The sequence below is a fragment of the Macaca thibetana genome, chromosome 8, assembly GCF_024542745.1.
Source record: "Macaca thibetana thibetana isolate TM-01 chromosome 8, ASM2454274v1, whole genome shotgun sequence".
NCBI classification, from domain to species: domain Eukaryota; kingdom Metazoa; phylum Chordata; class Mammalia; order Primates; family Cercopithecidae; genus Macaca; species Macaca thibetana.
Window position 1 is genome coordinate 100,685,781 of NC_065585.1, and position 22,430 is coordinate 100,708,210.

A 22,430-nucleotide genomic window follows, 5' to 3' on the forward strand; every position below is an offset into this window, starting at 1 on the left:
AAATATTTTACTCCTAAGAATGATTTTTTCCTGATTTATCCTAGTAATGTATTTATTTATTTACTTACTTATTTCCTTATTTTAGAGACAAGATCTTGCTCTGTCACCCAGGCTGCAGTGCAGTGGTATAGCTTACTGCAGCCTCAAACTCCTGGGCTCAAGTGATCCCCCCACCTCAGCCTCCTGAGTAGCTGGAACTACAGGCAAGCGCCACCACATCTGGCTAATTTATTATTATTATTTTTTGAGATGGAGTCTCGCTATGTCACCCAGTCTGGCCTCAAACTCCTGGCATCGATTATCTGCCTTGGCCTCCCAAAGTGCTGGGATTACAGGCATGAGCCACCATGCCCACCTCTCACCTTATTTTTAGCATAACTTATATAGAGTGGCTCAAAGCAAGCACAACACCAATAATAACAACTCTAATGGAATACATATTCTGTCGGACACTGTGCCAAGCAGTTAACATTGGACATTTCATTTAATCCTGAAAATAATTCTTTATGGGAGAGATATCATCTCCATTTTATAAATGAGGGTGCAGGGCACTGCTGGTAAGAAAAAGAGCTGGGGCCAGGTGTGGTGGCTCACACCTGTAATCCCAGCACTTTGGGAGGCCGAGGCGGGTGGATCACTTGAAGTCAGGAGCTCAAGACTAACCTGGCCAACATGGTGAAACTCCGTCATTACTAAAAATACAAAACATTAGCTAGGTGTGGTGGCAGGCACCTGTAATCCCAGTTACTCTGGAGGCTGAGGCTCAAGAATTGCTTGAAACCGGGAGGCAGAGGTTGCAGTGAACCGAGATCGTGCCACTGCACTCAAGCCTGGGTGACAGAGTAAGACTCTGACTCAAAAAACAAAACAAAAAAACAAAAGAAGAAGAAAGAAAAAAAGCTGCGATTTAAATCCAGGTCCCCAGGTCTGTCTCTGTTCATAGCTTGCATTGCTAATCCCTCCAATATATGCCTAGGGGATGTAGCTACTGACTTCCGTGCTCTGGCTTTTTTTACTGCATATACCTGAACTGCAGGGGAGCCTTTTTTTGTCTATCTTTTGTAACTTGGATATTCTTGAGTCACTGAAGGGAAACTATAGCAAAAAGAGCCATTAGAGGAAGGAAATGAACAAACTTCAAGTCTTATCTTCTTATCTGTGCTCCTAAGGTTATGACTCTTGACTCTCTTTCTGTGATTTATAAAGTGTCAGTATAACTGCTTTGGGGGAAAAGCTAGACTACATTCAGTCCTCAGTTGGAAGCCTGGGTGGCTGCAGACTCAGTGACTCACAGAAGGAATAAACAGGAGAGGAGAAAAGGTACGGAAACCTTCATGTCATACATACACATTACTGAGGATATAGTGTTTTTTTGTTTATTTGTTTTGTTTTGTTTTTGAGATGGAGTTTTGCTCTTGCTGCCCAGGCTGGAGTGCAATGGCGTGATCTCGGCTCACCACAACCTCCGCCTCCCGGGTTCAAGCAATTCTCCTGCCTCAGCCTCCCGAGTAGCTGGGATTATAGGCATGTACTACCATGCCCGGCTAATTTTTTGTATTTTTAATAGAGACGGGGGTTTCTCCATGTTGGTCAGGATGGTCTCGAACTCCCAGTCTCAGGTGATCTGCCCTCCCCGGCCTCCCAAAGTGCTGGGATTACAGGTGTGAGCCACTGCGCTCGGCCACTGAGGATATTTTTTAAAATATCAGAAAGTATTATGGCAGAGTGTCAGTAAAAGAATAACTTTTTCAACAGGAAGTTTTTCTGAATTTAGTTTGTGCAGCAATTTATGTAGACCTGCCTATCATTATGAAAGAGTTTGTCTTCTTTTGTTCTCAGTTATAACCTAAATGACAACCAAGTATGTGAAGTGGCTTTTGTGAACTTGCTACAATCTTTGCATGCCCAGACTTGCCTGGTACAAAATGTACAAAATAGACTTGTGATTTATAAACTGTGGGGTAATCATGTGAACACAAAGGAAAAAAAAGAATCTCTTATATTTGAGTTTTTGAAAATGATACTTTAAAAATATTGTATGAAAAAATTACTTGCTGCCATTTGCTTGACTTTTCTTTATCTCAGAGGGACTTGAATAATAAGGTGGCTTTGTTATCTGATAAATTAGGCATGCTACACCATTCCCCAGGAATAATATCTGTATTATTTTTCTCCCAGAAACAATGCTTGGACCTCTAAATCTTTCTGTTTCTATTAGGAGAATCATAGAAACACAGAGTGGAAAGTCTTTCTTTTTTTTTTTTGTGACGGAGTCTTGGGTATATACATTGGTAACCTATTAAAAACTATACTCTTGAGTATATACATTGGTAACCTATTAAAAACTATATTAAATAACAACAAAGGATTTTACATTATATTCCAAGGGGCTTAGATTGTGTATCACTTAGAATGAACAATCTAGGGTAAAGGAAGTCTTATTCTTAGCAGATGAACAAAGTGAAGCCTACCAAGGTTAATAATATGCTCAAATTCAGTCAGGCGCGGTGGCTCATGCCTATAATCACAGCACTTTGGGAGGCCAAGGCGGGCGGGCGAATCACAAAGTCAGGAGATCTAGACCATCCTGGATAACATGGTGAAACCCTGTCTCTACTAAAAATACAAAAAACTAGCCGGGTGAGGTGGCGGGCTCCTGTAGTCCCAGCTACTCCAGAGGCTGAGGCAGGAGAATGGTGTAAACCCGGTAGGCGGAGCTTGCAGTGAGTTGAGACAGCGCCACTGCACTCCAGCCTGGGTGACAGAGCAAGACTCCATCTCAAAAAAAAAAAACCACACAAAACAAAACAATAATAATAATATCCTCAAATTCAAACAGATACAGCATAGATTGAAACATGCTGGAACTGTTTCTAGTCATGTGTTTTATTAACTGAGTTGCCTAACTCATTTTCTACCTATATTGGTGCTTTCAAACTTGTCCTATAGTACGCAGAAACGTAGAGTTGCCTTTGATTGCATTAAATATAACAATACAAACTGAACAAAAGTCAAATTTTATTTTAACTACTTAGGAGAAAGATAAACTTGATCCTTTCAATTGGCCAATAATGACAAGTAATTATAGAGTTCAAAAGGAAAAAGATTATTTGGACCATGAAGTGACTTCCCTCCATTCAGAATAGTTTGGAGCTAAAATTACTCTCAAACAGCTTGAAAAAGCAAATGTCAAGCTTCAGTCAAAGCTGTTAGTGAGCAGAACTGTGTCTACATTTGTCATATGTTGTTAATGTGTTCATCTCAAATTTCTAAACAGCTATAATTAAGGAGTAGGTTTCTAAAAATTTATAATACTTTTGAAGTCTACCAGATTTGCCAGGGTCTTTTTTTTTTTTTTTTTTTTTTTTTTTTTAACAAAGAAAGGGTATATTTGACAAGTATTAAGTTTGCATAAGTAAGAATTGTTATTAATTCTGTTTCACCATGGCAACGGACCACAGGCCATTAAATAAGGCAGCTTAAGGCCAAAAACATCCAGAAGTTTAAGTAAAGTTAGAATGCAATTAAATAAGCAAATTCTGAGTAATTAACTTTTCAACCACTTTTTATTCATTTAAAATTTGTAGATAAATGAAAATCTGTCCTTGGAACTTGCATTTCTAAAACCCAGTCTCCAGTCCTCTGTGGAAAACATCACAAGTCTTAAAGATGAAAAGAGAGAGCTGACTGATGATCAAAAGTCTCCAAGAAGAAAGGGAAAGAAATCCTTTCCCAGAAAGATTTGCTGATAAAAGCCTTGACTGTTCAAAAGGGAGTATAAAGTTTATCTGCAATTAGCCAGGCTGGCACCTTCTTCAGTGATCTGGGCTATTGACATATTTCCTCAGTAGCAGTCAGTTTCCAATACACACTGTTTGATTATCAATGTTTTATTGACATGTAAGACAGTAATGGGATGTTAGACTTTGCTTAAGAACTATAAGCTGTGGGCAGGGTGTGGTGGTGCCCACCTATAATCCCAACACTTCGGGAGGCTGGAGGATCACTTGAGGTCAGGAGTTTGAGACCAGCCTGAGCAACAGAGCAAGACCCTATCTCAACAACAACAACAACAACAAAAATTAGCCAGGCATGATGGCACACATCTGTAGTTCCAGCTATTCAGGAGGCTGAGGTAGGAGGACTGCTTGAGTCCAGGAGGTGAAGGCTGCATTGAGCCATAATGATGCCACTGCACTCCAGCCTAGGTGACAGAGCCAGACTTTATCTTAAAAAAATTTAAAAATGGGCAGGGTGTGGTGGTTCACACCTATAATCCCAGCACTTTGGGAGGCTGAGGTGGGTGGATCACGAGGTCAGGAGTTCAAGACCAGCCTGGCCAACATAGTGAAACCTCATCTCTACTAAAAATACAAAAATTAGCCAGGTTTGGTGGCAGGCACCTGTAATCCCAGCTACTCGGAAGGTTGAGGCAGAGAACTGCTTGAACCCAGGAGGCGAAGGTTACAGTGAGAGGAGATCATGCCACTACACTCTAGCCTAGGCAATAGAGTGAGACACTGTCTCAAATATAAATAAATAAATACTATAAATTGTGGAAGACAGTGACTCAAATAAATTCAAAACATGATGTTGTGACACTTGGACTAATGTGGTAGTTTGCTAATACTGAGTATAAAAATGGAAAAAGTTAATGTGTAAAAAAATCACCTGCACCATGACTACTCTTTTCTTTTTTTAATTTTGAGACAGAGTCTTGCTCTGTTGCCAGGCTAGAGTGCAGTGGCAGGATCTTGGCTCACTGCAATCCCTGCCTCCCCGGTTCAAGCGATTCTCCTGCCACGCCCAACTAATTTTTGTATTTTTAGTAGAGACGGGGTTTCACCATGTTGGCCAGGCTGGTCTCAATCTCCTGACCTTGTGATCCACCCGCCTTGTCCTCCCAAGATGCTGGGATTACAGGCGTGAGCCACTGTGCCTGGCAGTGGTTTTCCTCAGTCTTAATGGGACATAAGATAGGGTTAAACATGTGATTGGTCCGCCCAAGATTTCCCAAATACCAACTGGGAATTTTGTAGATCACCTGCACCCCCTTTATAGTTCCTTCCCTTTGGAATGCAAATGGATTTGTGTTTGCTGGGATTATCATAAATTGTAAGAGCTTAGAGATGGCAAACCAATTAAAATACTGGTATAGCAAACTAATTTGGAAAGGCAAATGTGTGACTTGGATTGTTTGCTTTTTCAGGTTTTCCATGTAACCACTTTCATTGGCATGATAAATTGAAAGTTTGTTACTGAACATTTTTAAAGAGTAATTATATATTTTTTGAAAAATTTTAACTCCTGGCTGGGCATGGTGGCTCACACCTGTAATCCCTGCACTTTGGGCAGCCAAGGTGGGTGGATCACCTGAGGTTGACAGTTCGAGACCAGCCTGGCCAACATGGTGAAACCCCATCTCTACTAAAAATACAAAAAAATTAGCCAGGCATGGTGGAAGGTGCCTGTGATCCTAGCTACTAGGAAGGCTGAGGCAGGAGAATTGCTTGAACTCAGGAAGCAGAGGTTGTAGTGAGCCGAGATCACACCACTGCACTCCAGCCTGGGCAACATGGCAAGACTCTATCTCAAAACAAAAACAAAAACAAAAACAAACACAAAACCTCCTGAAAAATATCTAGAACACTGTACTCTGGAGTGTTTTCAGGGAAAAATCTATCTTCCTTTTTGAGGGGAAAATCTATTCTGCTTTTTGGAGGGTATTAATAGGATAAGTTGTGCAGATTTACTGACTTTCACAACATGCACTGGACTGCCAGCAAAGAGCTGCAAGAATGGTAGAATCCCTGTTGCTCTCTTTTGTGCTGGGGGAAAAAAAATATGAGAATGAAGTTATTCCATAGACTTGCTACTTTCTGAGACAGCATGGCCCTGGATTCAACCTGATTTGATTAAGTAAATATTTGTTGAACACCTACTATTGTGTCCAGAATTTATTCCTTCCGGTGGGTTCTAGGTCTTGCTGACTTCAAGAATGAAGCCGTGGACCTTCGTGGTGAGTGCTACAGCTCTTAAAGATGGTGCGGACCCAAAGAGTGAGCAGCAACAAGATTTATTGTGAAGAGTGAAAGAACAAAGCTTCCACAGTGTGGAAAGGGACCCGAGCGGGTTGCCACTGCTGGCTGGGGTGGCTGCTGCTGGCTGGGGTGGCCAGCTTTTATTCCCTTATTTGGCTCCACCCACAACCTGCTGATTGGTCCATTTTACAGAGTGCTGATTGGTCCATTTACAATCCTTTAGCTAGACACAGAGCACTGATTGGTGTGTTTACAATCCTCTACCTAGACAGAAAAGTTCCCCAAGTCCCCACTCGACCCAGGAAGTCCAGCTGGCTTCACCTCTCACTATTTCAAGGTACTACAGTGGATCAAGGAAAAACTTGACATGAGAAGAAAGGAAATCAAGTTTTATTTATGTGTGTGTTTTTCTAAAACCAGTTGTAAGTTAAAAACATCCATATATATAGTATTTTACCATATGTTTGTCAGAAACTATCTTTTTATATACCTGCCTTTGTAATGCTCCCATTTGTCCCTGGGCAAACATTTTTTTCCCTGTCTAATCTTCACACTTCTCAATACTGTAAAAGTTTAGGACTGGAAGAGTCACTCACACGTTCACTTTTCTTCATGACTAAGGTGGTGACAAAAAGATTATTATCTGCTGGCCGGGTGCGGTTGCTCACAACTGTAATCTCAGCACTTTGGGAGGCCAAGGCAGGTGGATCACAAGGTCAGGAGTTCAGGACCAGCCTGGCCAACATGCTGAAACCCTGTCTCTGCTAAAAATACAAAAATTAGCCGGGCGTGCTGGCAGGTGCTGGTAATCCCAGCTACTCAGGAGGCTGAGGCAGAGAACTGCTCAAACCTGGGAGGCGGAAGTTACAGTTAGCTGAAATCATGCCACTGCACTCCAGCCTGGGTGAGAGAGTGAGACTCCATCTCCCAAAAGAAAAAGAAAAAAAAGATTATTATCTGCTGTCCTCTGGGCTTCTGGGTTGGGTTGGACTTGGAGAACTTTTCTGTCTAGCTAAAGGATTGTAAACACACCAATCAGCACTCTGTGTCTAGCTAAAGGTTTGTATATGCACCAATCAGCACTCTGTAAAATAGACCAATCAGTGCTCTGTAAAATGGACCAATCAGCAGGATGTAGGCAGGGCCAAATAAGGGAATAAAAGCTGGCCACCCGAGCCAGCAGCGGCAACCCACTTGGGTCCCCTTCCACACTGTGGAAGCTTTGTTCTTTTGCTCTTCACAATAAATCTTGCTGCTGCTAAATCTTTGGGTCTGCACTACCTTTAAGAGCTCTAACACTCACTGCAAAGGTCTATGGCTTCACTCCTGAAGTCAGTAAGACCAGGAACCCACCGGAAGGAACAAACAACTCTGGACGCGCCACCTTTAAGAGCTGTAATACTCACTATGAATGTCTGTGGCTTCACTCCTGGAGTCAACGAGACAATTAACCCACCAGAAGGAAGAAACTCCGAACACATCTGAACATCTGAAGGAACAAACTCCAGACACACCTTCTTTAAGAACTGTAACACTCACCACAAGAGTCTGCGGCTTCATTCTTGAAGTCAGCAAGACCAAGAACCCACTGGAAGGAACCAATTCTGGACACATTTTGGCAACCACAAAGGGACTATTGACTATCACCAAGCGGTGAGTACCATCAGAGCCCTTTCGCTTGCTATTCTGTCCTATTTTTCCTTAGAATTTGGAAGCTAAATACCGGGCACCTGTTGGCCAGTTAAAAGCAACTAGTGTAGTCAGGAGTTGGGAGCATTGGTTTTCCTGGAACCAGCTTCTGCTTTTCCTGTACTTCTGAGCTGAGCCTAGGGTCAACAGAGAGGAAAGCCATTCAGCTTCAGGGTCCCAACAGCAAGTTGGTTGACCCTGAGGCCATGAGTGGAACTCTCAAAGTCACTTTGCCCAAGTGAGACTCGCCTATCTATCCTATCTATCCTGACCCTTGCCTTCTGGGTCCTAATGCCTGTCAGACAAACTTCCTATTGCTTCTCTTCTCCGAGGCTAGTCCTGCTTCTAAAAACCACTGTCCCTGTCTCTGGTGCTTTTCTAGTTTCTTCTATAAGAATGATTTCTAGTATAAACTCCAGGACTCTCTTGCCTTCTTTAGGCACCCGGGCTCCTCACTGATCAGAAAGACATAATTTTTGCCCAAAGCCCCATTGGCGGGGGGACAATCTTCTCTGGAATTTTAGGATCCCTCCTCAGACAAGCAGGCCTAACAAAAGCTATTCCTGAAGCTAGGATATGGGGAGATTCATAAATTGTATCCTTCCTATACATATAAGTGAGGACAAAAGGCATCACCCTTCCAACTCTGGAGATCCCTTCCTTCCCTCAGGGTATGGCCCTCCACTTCATTTTTGGGACATAACATCTTTATAGGACACGGGTAAAGTCCCAATACTAACAGGAGAACGCTTAGGACTCTAACACGTTTTTGAGAATGCATTCGGTAAGAGCCACTAAATCCGATTTTTCTTGGTCCTCCTTGTGGTCTAGGAGGACAGGCAAGGGTGCAGGTTTTTGAGAATGCGTCAGTAAGGATCACTAAATCCGACATTCCTTGGTCCTCCTTGTGGTCTAGGAGGAAAACTAGTGTTTCTGCCGCTGCGTCAGTGAGTGCAACTATTCTGATCAGCAGGGTCCAGGGACTGTTGCGGGTTCTTGGGCAAGGGGTGTTTCTGCTGCTGCGTCAGTCGGTGCAACTATTCCAATCAGCAGGATCCAGGGACTGTTGCATGTTCTTGGGCAGGGAGAGAAACAAGCAAACCAAAATTGCAGGTGGTTTTGTCTTTCAGATGGGAAACACTCAGGCATCAACAAGCACACCCTTGAAATGCGTCCTAAGCCATTGGGACAAATTTGACCTGCAAACCCTGAAAAAGAGGTGGCTCATTTTTTTCTGCACTATGGCCTGGCCCCAATATTCTCTCTCTGATGGGGAAAAATGGCCACCTGAGGGAAGTACAAATTACAATGCTATCCTGCAGTTTGACATTTTCTGTAAGAGTGAAGGCAAATGGAGTGAAATACCTTATGTCTAAGCTTTCTTTTCATTGAAGGACAATCCACAACTTTGCAAAGCTTGCAATTTACATCCCACAGGAGGACCTCTCAGCTTACCCCCATAACTTAGTCTCCATATAGCTCCCCTTTCTATTAATAAGCCTCCTCTAATCTCCCCCACCCAGAAGGAAACGAGCAAAGAAATCTCCAAAGGACCACAGAAACCCCCAGGTTATCAGTTTTGTCCCCTTCAAGCTGTGGGGGGAGGGGAATTTGGCCCAACTCGGGTACATGTCCCCTCCTCCCTCTCTGATTTAAAGCAGATCAAGGCAGATCTGGGAAAGCTTTCAGATAATCCTGATAGGTATATGGATGTCCTACAGGGTCTAGGGCAAACCTTCAATCACACTTGGAGAGATGTCATGCTATTGTTAGATCAAACCCTGGCCGTTAATGAAAGGGCAGCCCAAGAGTTTGGAGATACCTGGTATCTTAGTCAAGTAAATGATAGAATGATAACCAAAGAAAGGGACAAATTCCCTACCAGTCAGAAAGCCGTCTCCAGTATTGATCCCCACTTGGACCTCGACTCAGATCATAGGGACTGGAGTCACAAATATCTGTTGACCTGTGTTCTAGAAGGACTAAGGAGAATTAGGAAAAAGCCCATGAATTATTCAATGATGTCCACCATAACTCAGGGAAATGAAGAAAATCCTTCTGCCTTCCTCTAGCAGCCATGGGAGGCCTTAAGAAAATATACTCCCCTGTCACCTGAATCACTTGAGAGTCAGTTGATTTTTCTTTTTTGAGATGGAGTCTTGCTCTGTTGGCCAGGCTGGAGTTCAATGGTGCGATCTCGGCCCACTGCAAGCTCTGCCTCCTGGGTTCATGCCATCTCCTGCCTCAGCCTCCCAATTAGCTGGAACTACAGGCACCTGCCACCACACCCGGCTAATTTTTTTTTTTGTATTTTTGGTAGAGACGGGGTTTCACCATGTTAGCCAGGATGGTCTCAATCTCCTGAGCTCGTGATCCGCCCACCTTGGCCTCCCAAAGTGCTGGGATTAAAGGCACGAGCCACTACGCCCGGCTGAGGGTCAATTGATTCTAAAAGATAAGTTTGTTACCCTTTCAGCTGCAGATACCAGGAGAAAGCTCCAAAGGTGAGTCCTGGGCCCTGAACAAAATCTGGAGGCCTTATTAAACCTGGCTACCTTGGTGTTCTATAATAGGAACAGGCCCAAAAGGAAAAGCAAGATCAGAGAAAGGCCATAGCCTTAGTCATGGCCCTCAGACAAACAAACCTTGGTGATTCAGAGAGGACACAAAATGGAGCAGGCCAATCACCCGGTAGGGCTCGTTATCAGTGTGGTTTACAAGGACACTTTAAAAAGATTGTCCAGCGAGAAACAAGCCTCCCCTCGACCATGTCTACTATGCTGAGGCAATCACTGGAAGGCACACTGCCCCAGAATGCAATGGTTTTCTAGGCCAGAAGCCCCCAACCAGATGATCCAACAACAGGACTGAGGGAGCCAGGGGCAAGTGCCAGCTTATGTCATCAGCCTCACTGAGTCCCAGGTACGTTTAACCATTGAGGGCCAGGAAATTGACTTCCTCCTGGACACTGGCGCAGCCTTCTCAATGTTAATCTCCTATACTGGATGACCGTCCTCAAGATCTGTTACCATCTGAGGAATCCTGGGACAGCCTGTAACCAGGTATTTCTCTCACCTCCTCAGTTGTAATTGGGGGACTTTGCTCTTTTCACATGCCTTTCTTGTCATGCCTGAAAGTCCCACACCCTTATTGGGGAGGGATATATTAGCCAAAGCTGGAGCTGTTATCTACATGAATATGGGGAACAAGTTACCCATTTCTTGTCTCCTACTTGAGGAGGGAATCAACCCTGAGGTCTGGGCATTGGAAGGACAATTTGGAAGGGCAAAAAATGCCCACCCAGTCCAAATCAGGCTAAAATACCCCACCACTTTTCCTTATCAAAGGCAATATCCCTTAAGGTCTGAAGCTCATAAAGGATTACAGGATATTGTTAAACATTTAAAAGTTCAAAGCTTAGTAAGGAAATGCAGCAGTTCCTGCAACACCCCAATTCTAGGAGTACAAAAACCAAACAGTCAGTGGAGACTAGTGCAAGATCTTAGACTCATCAATGAGGCAGTAATTCCTCTATATCCAGTTGTACCCAACCCCTATACCCTGCTCTCTCAAATACCAGAGGAAGCAGAATGGTTCACTGTTCTGGACCTCAAGGATGCCTTCTTCTGTATTCCCCTGCACTCTGACTTGCAGTTTCTCTTTGCCTTTGAGGATCCCACAGGTCCTCACGTCCCAAATTACACACGTCCCAAATTACATGGACTTTCTTGCCCCAAGGATTTAGGGATAGCCTTCATCTGTTTGGTCAGGCACTGACCCAAGATCTAGGCCACTTCTCAAGTCCAGGCACTCTGGTCCTTCAGTATGTGGATGATTTACTTTTGGCTACCAGTTTGGAAACCTCATGCCAGCAGGCTACTCTAGATCTCTTGAACTTTCTAGTTAATCAAGGGTACAAGGCGTCTAGGTCGAAGGCCCAGGTTTGCTTACAGCAGGTCAAATATCTAAGCCTAATCTTAGCCAGAGAAACCAGGGCCCTCAGCAAGGAATGAATATAGCCTATACTGACTTATCTTCACCCTAAGACATTAAAACAGTTGTGGGGGTTCCTTGGAATTACCGGCTTTTGCCGACTATGAATCCCAGGATACAATGAGATAGCCAGGCCCCTCTATACTCAAATCAAGGAGACTCAGAGGGCAAATACTCATCTAGTAGAACGGGAGCCAGGCACAGAAACAGCCTTCAAAACCTTAAAGCAGGCCCTAGTACAAGCTCCAGCTTTAAGCCTTCCCACAGGACAAAATTTCTCTTTATAACGTCACAGAGAGAGCAGGGATAGCTCTCAGAGTCCTTACTCAGACTTGTGGGACAACCCCACAACCAGTGGCATACCTAAGTAAGGAAATTGATGTAGTAGCAAAAGGCTGGCCTCACTGTTTATGGGCAGTTGCAGTGGTGACCGTCTTAGTGTCAGAGGCTATCAAAATAATACATGGAAAGGATCTCACTGTCTGGACTACTCATGATGTAAATGGCATACTAGGTGCCAAAGGAAGTTTATGGCTATCAGACAACTGCCTATTAGATACCAGGTGCTACTCCTTGAGGGACTGGTGCTTCAAATACGTACATGCATGGCCCTCAACCCTGCCACTTTTCTCCCAGAAGATGGGGAACCAATCGAGCATGACTGTCAACAAATTATAGTCCAGACTTATGTCAACTGAGATGATCTCTTAGAAGTCCCCTTAGCTAATCCTGACCTTAACCTATATAGTGATGGAAGTTCATTTGTGGAGAATGGGATAGAAGGGCAGATTATGCCATAGTTAGTGATGTAACCGTACTTGAAAGTAAGCCTCTTCCCGCAGGGACCAACGCCCAGTTAGCAGAACTAGTGGCAACTACCCAAGCCTTAGAACTGGGAAAGGGAAAAAGAATAAATGTGTATACAGATAGCAAGTATGCTTATCTAATTCTACATGCCCATGCTGCAATATGGAAAGAAAGGGAGTTCCTAACCTCTGGGGGAACCCCCATTAAATACCACAATGAAATTATGGAGTTATTGCACACAGTGCAAAAACCCAAGGAAGTGGCAGTGTTACACTGCCAAAGCCATCGGAAAGGTGAAGGAGAAAAGGCAGAAGGAAACCGTCAGGCAGATGCTGAGGCCAAAATTGCTGCCAGGTGGAACCTTCCATTAGAAATACCTATGGAAGGACCCTTGGTATGGAACAACCCCCTCTAAGAGATTAAGCGCCAGTATTCCCCAACTGAAACAGAATAGGGACTTTCACGGGGGCATAGTTTTCTCACCTCGGGGTGGTTAATGACAGAAGAAGGAAAGGTACTTATACCCAAAGCCAGCCAGTGGAAAAATGCTTAAAACCCTCCACCAAACTTTTCATATGAGTATTGAAAACACTCATCAAATGGCCAAATTCCTATTTACAGGGCCAAGTCTCCTCCGTACTATTTGACAGGTAGTCAAACCCTGTGAGGTGTTCCAAAGGAATAATCCCTTGGTCCATCATAAGGCCCCTTTGGGGGAACAAAGAATAGGTCACTATCCTGGAGAGCACTGGCAGTTAGACTTCACCCATTTGCCTAAGTCAAAGGGATTTCAATATTTGTTGGTCTGTGCTGATACTTTTACAAATTGGGTAGAAGCTTTCCCCTGCAAGACAGAGAAGGCTCAGGAAGTGATTAAAGTCCTAATTCATGAAATAATTCCTAGATTTGGGCTTCCCCAAAGCTTACAGAGGGACAATGGTCTGACTTTTAAAGCCATAATAACTCAGGGAATGTCCAGGATGCTAGGGATACAATATCACCTTCACTGTGCCTGGAGGCCACAATCCTCAGGGAGGGTTGAGAAGGCAATGAAACACTCGAGAGACATTTAAGGAAACTAACACAAGAAGCTTATCTCCCATGGCCTACTATTTTGCCCATGGCCTTGTTGAGAATTCAAAATTCTCCTCACTTATCTTCACCCTCACAAAATAGGGCTCAGTACATATGAAATGCTGTGTGGACGACCTTTTCTCACAAATAACCTCCTACTTGATCAGGAATCAGCCAACTTTGTCAAAGATATAACTTCTTTGGCAAAATATCAACAAAACCTTAAAAACCTACCTGAAGGATGTTACAGAGAAAAAGGAATAGAGTTGTTTCAACCAGGAGATATAGTGTTGGTCAAATCTCTCCCCTCTACCTCCCCATCTATGGACTTTTTGTGGGAAGGACCATACTCAGTAATCCTCTCTACCCCCACTACAGTTAAGGTGTCAGGAGTGGAATCTTGGATTCACCACACCCGAGTCAAATTTTGGACACCCCTGAGGAACCTGTGGGACCGTCAGCTCAGGAGTCCCAAGATCAGCCAGACCAGCCTCGATACACCCGCGAACCATTGGAGGACTTCATCTCCTATTTCGGAAGGAAACATCCCAGACTAAAGAGGCTCCTACCACTGATCCTGAAGAAAAACCCCATCCTCCTTAAAAAAGATAAGTGAAAACCTACATAATCTTTATCTTTAACACCTCTCCTTGCCCCTTCAATGGAATCCTTTTACTATTTCATCATATTATTAAGCAGCATACTAACCATACTCTTTGCGACAGGACTATATACTGTAGCTCCTGCCAGGATGAAAACGAAATAGAACGCAGGGAGCCACTCAGTATGCTCCCAACACCCCTTTCCAGCCACTCACCAGAGCTACCTTGGCAAGTACTCTAGCAGTATGGGAAAATGAAAACAACAAATTCACACACCTTTTTAACATACACAACCAGTTCTGTCTACCCAGCCAAGGTATATTCTTCTTATGTGGAACGTCAACTTATATCTGCCTCCCCACTAACTGGACAGGCACCTGCACCTTAGTCTTTCTAAGTCCCAACATTAACATTGTCCCAGGAAATCAGACCCTATCAGTACCCCTCAAAGCTCAAGTCCATCAGCACAGAGCCATACAACTAATACCCCTACTTATACGGTTAGGAATGGCTACTACTACAGGAACCAGAATAGCCAGTTTGTCTACTTCATTATCCTACTACCCACACACTCTCAAAGGATTTCTCAGACAGTTTGTAAGAAATAATGAAATCTATCCTTACTCTACAATCCCAAATAGACTTTTTGGGAGCAGTGACTCTCCAAAACTACCGAGGTCTAGACCTCCTCACTGCTGAGAAAGGAGGACTCTGCACCTCTTAGGGGAAGAGTGTTGTGTTTACACTAGCCAGTCAGGGATAGTACGAGATGCCACCTGGTGTTTACAGGAAAAGGCTTCTGAAATCAGATGCCTTTCAAACTCTTATACCAACCTCTGGAGTTGGGCAACATGGCTTCTCCCCTTTCTAGGTCCCATGGCAGCCATCTTGCTATTACTTGCCTTCAGGCCCCGTATTTTTAACCTCTTTGTCAAATTTGTTTCCTCTAGGATCAAGGCCATCAAGTTACAGATGGTTTTACAAATGGAACCCCAAATGAGCTCAACTAACAGCTTCTACCAAGGACCCCTGGACCAACCCGCTGGCCCTTTCACTGGCCTAGAGAGTTCCCCTCTGGAGGACACTACAACTGCAGGGCTCCTTCTTTGCCCCTATCCAGCAGGAAGTAGCTAGAGCAGTCATCACCCAATTCCCAACAGCAGTTGGGGTGTCCTGTTTAGAGGGGCTTTGAGAGGTGAAGCCAGCTGGGCTTATGGGTCAGGTGGGGACTTGGAGAACTTTTCTGTCTAGCTAAAGGATTGTAAACATGCCAGTCAGCACTCTGTGTCTAGCTAAAGGTTTGTAAATGCACCAATCAGCACTCCGTAAAATGGACCAATCAGCAGGATGTGGGCGGGGCCAAATAAGGGAATAAAAGCTGGCCACCTGAGCCAGCAGGAGCAACCTGCTGGTGTCCCCTTCCATGCTGTGGAAACTTTGTTCTTTCGTTCTTCACAATAAATGTTGCTGCTGCTCATTCTTTGGGTCTGTACTACCTTTAAGAGCTGTAACACTCACTGTGGAGGTCTGCAACTTCACTCCTGAAGTCAGTGAGACCACGAACCCACCAGAAGGAAGAAACTCCAGACACATCTGAACATCTGAAGGAACAAACTCCGGACACACCATCTTTAAGAACTGTAACACTCACCACGAGGGTCTGCGGCTTCATTCTTGAAGCCAATGAGACCAAGAACCCACCAGAAGGAACCAGTTCTGGACACATTCTGTCTTCCTGTCTCAAGGGGATAAGACAATAGAGTTGACAGCCCTGTTTTAAATGGATTCAAAACTGTAAAATCACCTTTTTTTGAGAAGGAGTTTTGCTCTTGTGGCCCAGGCTGGAGTGCAATGGGGCGATCTTGGCTCACCACAACCTCTACCTTCCGGGTTCAAGTGATCCTCCTGCCTTAGCCTCCAGAGTAGCTGGGATTACAGGCCTGCGCCACCAAGCCCAGTTAATTTTGTATTTTTAGTACAGAGGGGGTTTTTCCGTGTTGGTGAGGCTGGTCTCAAACTCTAGACCTTAGGGGATCCTCCCATCTCAACCTCCCAAAGTGCTGGGATTACAGGCGTGAGCCACTGTGCCCGGCCAGAATCACTTTTTTTTTTTTTTTTTTTTTTTTTTTTTAGGAGTTCTAATGCATTTAATAATTTTGATGGGGAACAGTTGACACTCTGATTGCTAATGTTTAAGATGATAGAGGAGGGCCAGGCGTGGTGGCTCACACCTATAATCCCAGCACCTTGGGAGGCTGGGGTAGGTGGATCACCTGAGATCAATGGAGACCAGCCTGACCAACATGGTGAAACCCCATCTCTACTAAAAATGTAAAAAAGGGTGTGGTGGCGCACATCTGTAATCCCAGCTACACAGGAGACTAAGGCAGGAGAATGGCGTGAACCCAGGAGGCAGAGGTTGCAGTAAACCGAGATTGCAGCTGCACTCCAGCCTGAGCAACAAGAGTGAAACTCTGTCTTGGGGCAGGAGGAGAAAAAAACAAAAAAAGATGATAAGAGGAGAGCAGAATTGGAAGTGGTGGCCAGACAAGAAGGCGAAGTTAATTGCTTACATGATGTGATTTCAGAAGCCATAAACACTTTCTTATCTCTAAAAATTACCACTGCTCTCTAATGTCTAAAAACTTCCTTTCCCTCCTATTGAAACCTCTCTCTGTTAAAATGCAGACCAAACACCCTGTAAGTGTAACGCTTTGACTGTTGTCAGTCATCCAGACTTTTGTGGAAGTGTGTTTTAGATTCCTTTCTGGAAGTAGATTTTGATAGGGAACAGGAGGATATTAGATACTATGGGACTAAGTAGAGAATAAAGAAGCGTAAGCTTGTCTAAGACACCTTAGACACCTCGCCTATTTTTCAGTTTTACTGATGATTGGTATGAGAGGAAAAACAAAACCTGGTTAAATAAGAAATGGATGCATAAATGCTTTTTCTATAAATTAACAAACTTCAAGCTTATAGAAAAAGTTATTCCAGTGCAAGAAACTCCTATATGCTTTTGATCCCCACTTGGTAAAAGCCCCACTTGCTCCATCCGTGTCTCTCCTCATCTGTTCACTCATATGCCTGTAGTTTGCTGAGAACTGACTTTCCATCCGCTGTCACTTCTCTTCAGGCCAAATAGTTTCCTTTAGTATTTCTTGTAGAAAAGATCTGCTGCTGATAAATCCTTTCAATGATCATTTATCTGAACGTATTTCGTTTCTCTAAACATATATGTAATAGCTGCTTTAAAGTTCTTATCTGTTGGCTGGGCATGGTAGGTAGCACATGTGCCTGTAATGCTAGCACTTTGGGAGGCCAAGGTGGGCAGATGGCTTGAGTTCAGGAGTTCGAGATCAGCCTGGGCAACATGGGCAAAACTCCGTCTCTACTAAAAATACAAAAAATTAGCTCAGCATGGTGGTGTGTGACTGTAGTCCCAGCTACTCAAGAGGTAGAGTTGGGAGGATCGCCAGAGCCCGGGAGGTCAAGGCTGCAGTGAGTTGTGATTGTGCCACTGCACCCCAGCCTGGGTGACGGAGTGAGACCCTGACTCAAAAAAATAAAAAAATCAATAAAAATTAAACAAAGTTATTATCTGCCAATCCAATATCTGGGTAATTTTGAAGTCAGTTTCCATTGACTGCTTTTTCTCGGCTACGGACTGCATCATCACATTTTTTTCTCTTTGACTATAGTCTCATTTTCCTGTTCTTTCTGTTCTCATTTGCCTGTTCTTCTCAAATTCCTGTAATTTTTTTATTACATATTGGACATTGTGAATGATACAAAGTCTCTAGATTCTGTTATCTTTCTCTGAAAAGTGTTGATTTTTGTTCTAGCAAGCAAAATTAATTTGGCAAGACTTGAATGGCAATTCCTGTGGTGGCAGCAGCTGAAAACTGCTCAGTTCTTTCAGCTTTTTTTTTTTTTTGAGATATACTTTTTTTTTTTTTTTTTTTTTTTTTTTTTGAGACAGAGTCTTGCTCTGTCACCCAGGCTGGAGTGTAGTGGCCGGATCTCAGCTCACTGCAAGCTCCGCCTCCCGGGTTCCCGCCATTCTCCTGCCTCAGCCTCCCGAGTAGCTGGGACTACAGGCGCCCACCACCTCGCCCGGCTAGTTTTTTGTATTTTACGGGGTTTCACCGTGTTAGCCAGGATAGTCTCGATCTCCTGACCTCGTGATCCGCCCGTCTCGGCCTCCCAAAGTGCTGGGATTACAGGCTTGAGCCACCGCGCCCGGCCTGAGATAGACTTTTGCTCTGTTGCCCAGGCTGCTGGAGTGCGGTGGCACAATCTCATCTCACTGCAACCTCAGCTTCTTTCGTCTTTTTAGCCATTTGCTTCCTGCTAGGCTCCTGAGAGACTACAGACCATAGTTCAAGGATCAGCCAAAAACTTGCCCAAATTTACATGCAGTTCTTCTGTGGTTCACTTCTTTCTGGGATGTCCTGTCCCTGTCATCTCTCCAGAGCCCTGAGTTCTGTCCTCAGAGACCGTGGCTTTCTGCCTGTGTTTCCCCATAGTCCTGAGCTGTGGACTGGGAAATGCCTTCAGGCAAAAAACTGTAGAAATGAGAATCTCAACCGGTGCCCTTCTCTTAAAGGTCATCTTCCTTCTGGTTTGTTTGTCTACATAGAGTTACTTCCATATAGTTGTTGGCGGGGGGGGGGGGGGTGTTCCATTATGTGTTTCGAGATGGAGTCACTCTCTAATGCCCAGGCTGGAGTGTAGCAGTGCGATCTCGGCTCACTGCAACCTCTGCCTCCCGGGTGCAAGCAATTCTCCTGTCTTGGCATCCTGAGTAGCTGGGACTCCAGGCGTGTGAGTTTTGTATTAGTAGAGATGGGGTTTCACCATATTGGCCAGGCCGGTCTCAAACCCCTGACCTCGTGATCCACCTACCTTGGCCTCCCAAAGTGCTGGGATTACAGGCGTGAGCCACTGCACCCAGCCCAAATAGTTGTTTTCTAAATATTTTGTCCTGAACTTATTGTCTCTATCTCCAAGAGTTAGTCTGACACAATTACTCTGCCATTACCAGAAGTGGAGACTACACTTTTAAAAAACACACATAAAAAAATCACCTCTATAAACTATTACAAGTAAATTAATTAATTCAACAAGTAGTTATTGAGCATTTACTTTGGGCTAGTTACTATGCCAATATTAGGTGCTAGAAATCCTTTCAGATATAAAGAATTATATAAAACTAAAGTCAACTTGAATGGGCCTGGTTCTTTAGACTTCAAAATAAAGATGTTATTCAGAGACATTACAATCCCTTCTCCCTACCCACTAAATGAATACCATGTACATTTACTTGTTTTCTCATAGACATTTTACACTTACATGGTTCATTTTCTCAAGAAATTCTGATTGCAGCATTTGCAGTTACCACCACCAAATCAGCTGTAGTTAAACATTCTCAATTTCCTTTGACTAGTTTGAAATTTGTCAAAATATATATTCATAAAAACCCCAGAGATAGAGCCACTCTTTCCTAACAGTGAGACCTCTGTCACTTCTCCATTTGGAAGAAAAGAAATTCTGGAGCTAGAAACATCACCCTGAAGGAGGTGAAAGCACAGTGCTCCTTCAGCATCAAAACCGGCACCAGGGAGGGGCCTCCCCTTTCATTTACCCCACCTTCCAATCTGGATTGTGGAATGTTACTAACCTCCACAAATGGTCTTAGTTTTTTACTATATCTAAATAAAATAAAGGTAAGGCTGGACGCAGTGGCTCATACCTATAATCTCACTTTGGGAGGCCGAGGTGGGTGGATTACCTGAGGTCAGGAATTCGAGACCAGCCTGGCCAACATGGTGAAACCCCATCTCTATGAAAACTATACCAATTAGCCCAGTGTGGTGGCACATGCCAGTAATCCCAGCTACTCGGGAGGCTGAGGCAGGAGAATCACTTGAACCCAGGAGGCAGAGGTTGCAGTGAGCCGAGATGGCGCCACTGCACTCCAGCCTGGATGACAGATTAAGACTCCGTCTCAAATAAAATAAAATAAAATAAAATAAAATAAAATAAAATAAAATAAAATAAAATAAGATAAAAATAAAATAAAATAAAATAAAATAAAAGTAGCGGTTTCATTAGTATAAGGTCCAATGCTGAATGCCACTTATTTTGTTAGAGGTCAAAGAAAGTTTGCATGTCTGTTGTGATGTGTAGGGTTCACCACTTTAGTTCTGAGTTCCTCATTCCCATTCTTAAATCCTCATTCAAGACCTGTCTCACTCACAGGCTTATGGGAGGATAAAGAGGGATGTAAATGGGAGAGGTGGGACATTTTTCCTGCTTTATAGCTTTGTCTAAGTTTGGCTTTGGCTTCATTAAGGAGCCAAGTGGGAAGTACAGGAGCACCAGCCCCTGCCCTCTGGTCCTCACTATTGTGAACATGTTGGAGGTTAGCTCAGTGCCCTTCCTATTTCCGTTAGTTTTCTGGCACCTCTTATTCTAGTTCTGCTATTAGAATAGCCTATGGAAGAGGATCACATAGAGCAAGCACAGGGGAAACACTCTAGAACCAACCATTGAATGAATTACTTGGCTCTATACAATGTTCTTTTGTTCCTTCTCCATTTTCTAGGTTAAATTTATTCTTATATCATCTTAACATCTGAAACTATTTTTTATTACTATTTTATCTTATAGTGAACACTTAAAATACTTCTGATGTTACAGCAGTTTTACCATAAACCTTGCATGTCGTTTTCCGATGAATCATGAGTAACTCAACCAGACACAGCGTGAGGTCAACAGCAAACATCTGTGCCCTTGGAGACGGCCTTCTCCCCTTCACGCAGCTGGCTGGCATCAGCTAAATAGCCAGTTATTTAACACACTCAAGCCGAGCACCAGGGCAGACTGACCAGTGCTTACTGCTGAATATCTTATGCATTAAAAAGGGAAGATGAAACCAGAAGAATACAAGGGTTAATTACTAGCTTATTAGTCGTTCCACTTTTCTTCCAAAGAAAACAGTTCCGTTGAGTCTCAGGTGGATGTTGGGTAGAAGCAGGACAGCCAGACCGCGCCGCTTTGAAGTGTGGTTGCAGGGCTTGCACTCTCCCCAGTTCAGCTGTTGAAGCAGGGAAGAGACTTCAAAGCCAGCTTGCTGTTGTTCCTGCCAGTGGGGTGTGTGCAATTCCCATCGGTTTGCTTTAAGGAAAAAACGGAGAGGAATTCATCTCTCACTTGCCAGGGTTTGATGCTCATCAAACGATCTACTAGTTTGTAGTTATGACCATCTCTATCTAGTGGACACAAAGAAAACAATTCATTTCATTGTGTGACTTATATTTATTTATGTACATTAATTTTACAAATCTGATAGCCAGTTTGTGTAATTTGTTGAGATTGTGCCACGTCAGTGACAAGTAAACCACTCCTACTGCTGATTAAATTCGCTCATGGAAATATACAGTAGTTCTCCTAGGCAAAGGCAAGTTTAGAAGATTGTCCCCTTGCTGCTTTGCTACTACAACCCATAATTACAACTGTTTACAATCCTTTAGTCAGATTTAAATTCGATATATAGGCAGTGCGCTCAAACTCCTTTGTGAGTTAAGAATTATTCTATTTGGTCAGTTCACTTTGTACAATACATTTTTGAACAACACATTTTTTAAAGTAAGTGTAATTTCCCTGAATGATTTTATTTGATTTAAACCTTAATTTTCATTTAAAATGTATATTTTATTTCACAATAAGGGGAAAAGAAAATAATACTTGAAGTCATTATTAACTTTTTTTTTTTTTTTCTGAGATGAAGTCTTGCTCTGTCGCCTAGGCTGGAATGCAGTGGCATGATCTCAGCTCACTGCAACCTCCACCTCTCAGATTCACGCAATTCTGCCTCAGCCTCCCGAGTGGCTGGGATTATAGGCGCAAGCCACCACACCCTTCTAATTTTGTATTTTTAGTAGAGATGGGGTTTAACCATGTTGGCCAGGCTGGTCTCCAACTCCTGACTTCGTGATCCTCCCATCTTGGCCTCCTAAAGTGCTGGGATTTCAGGCATGAGCCACCGGGCCCAGCCAACTAATTCTTATAATTGAAAATAGCTCTAGTTCAAAAATGGATTCTTTTGACTTACGTGGACAATTAAACTTCCCCACTACTACCCAGTCAGTTTTTATTTAAATAAATATGAAAAATTAGGTAAAAACATTTCATTGTATAGTACAGAACAAGAAAAAGA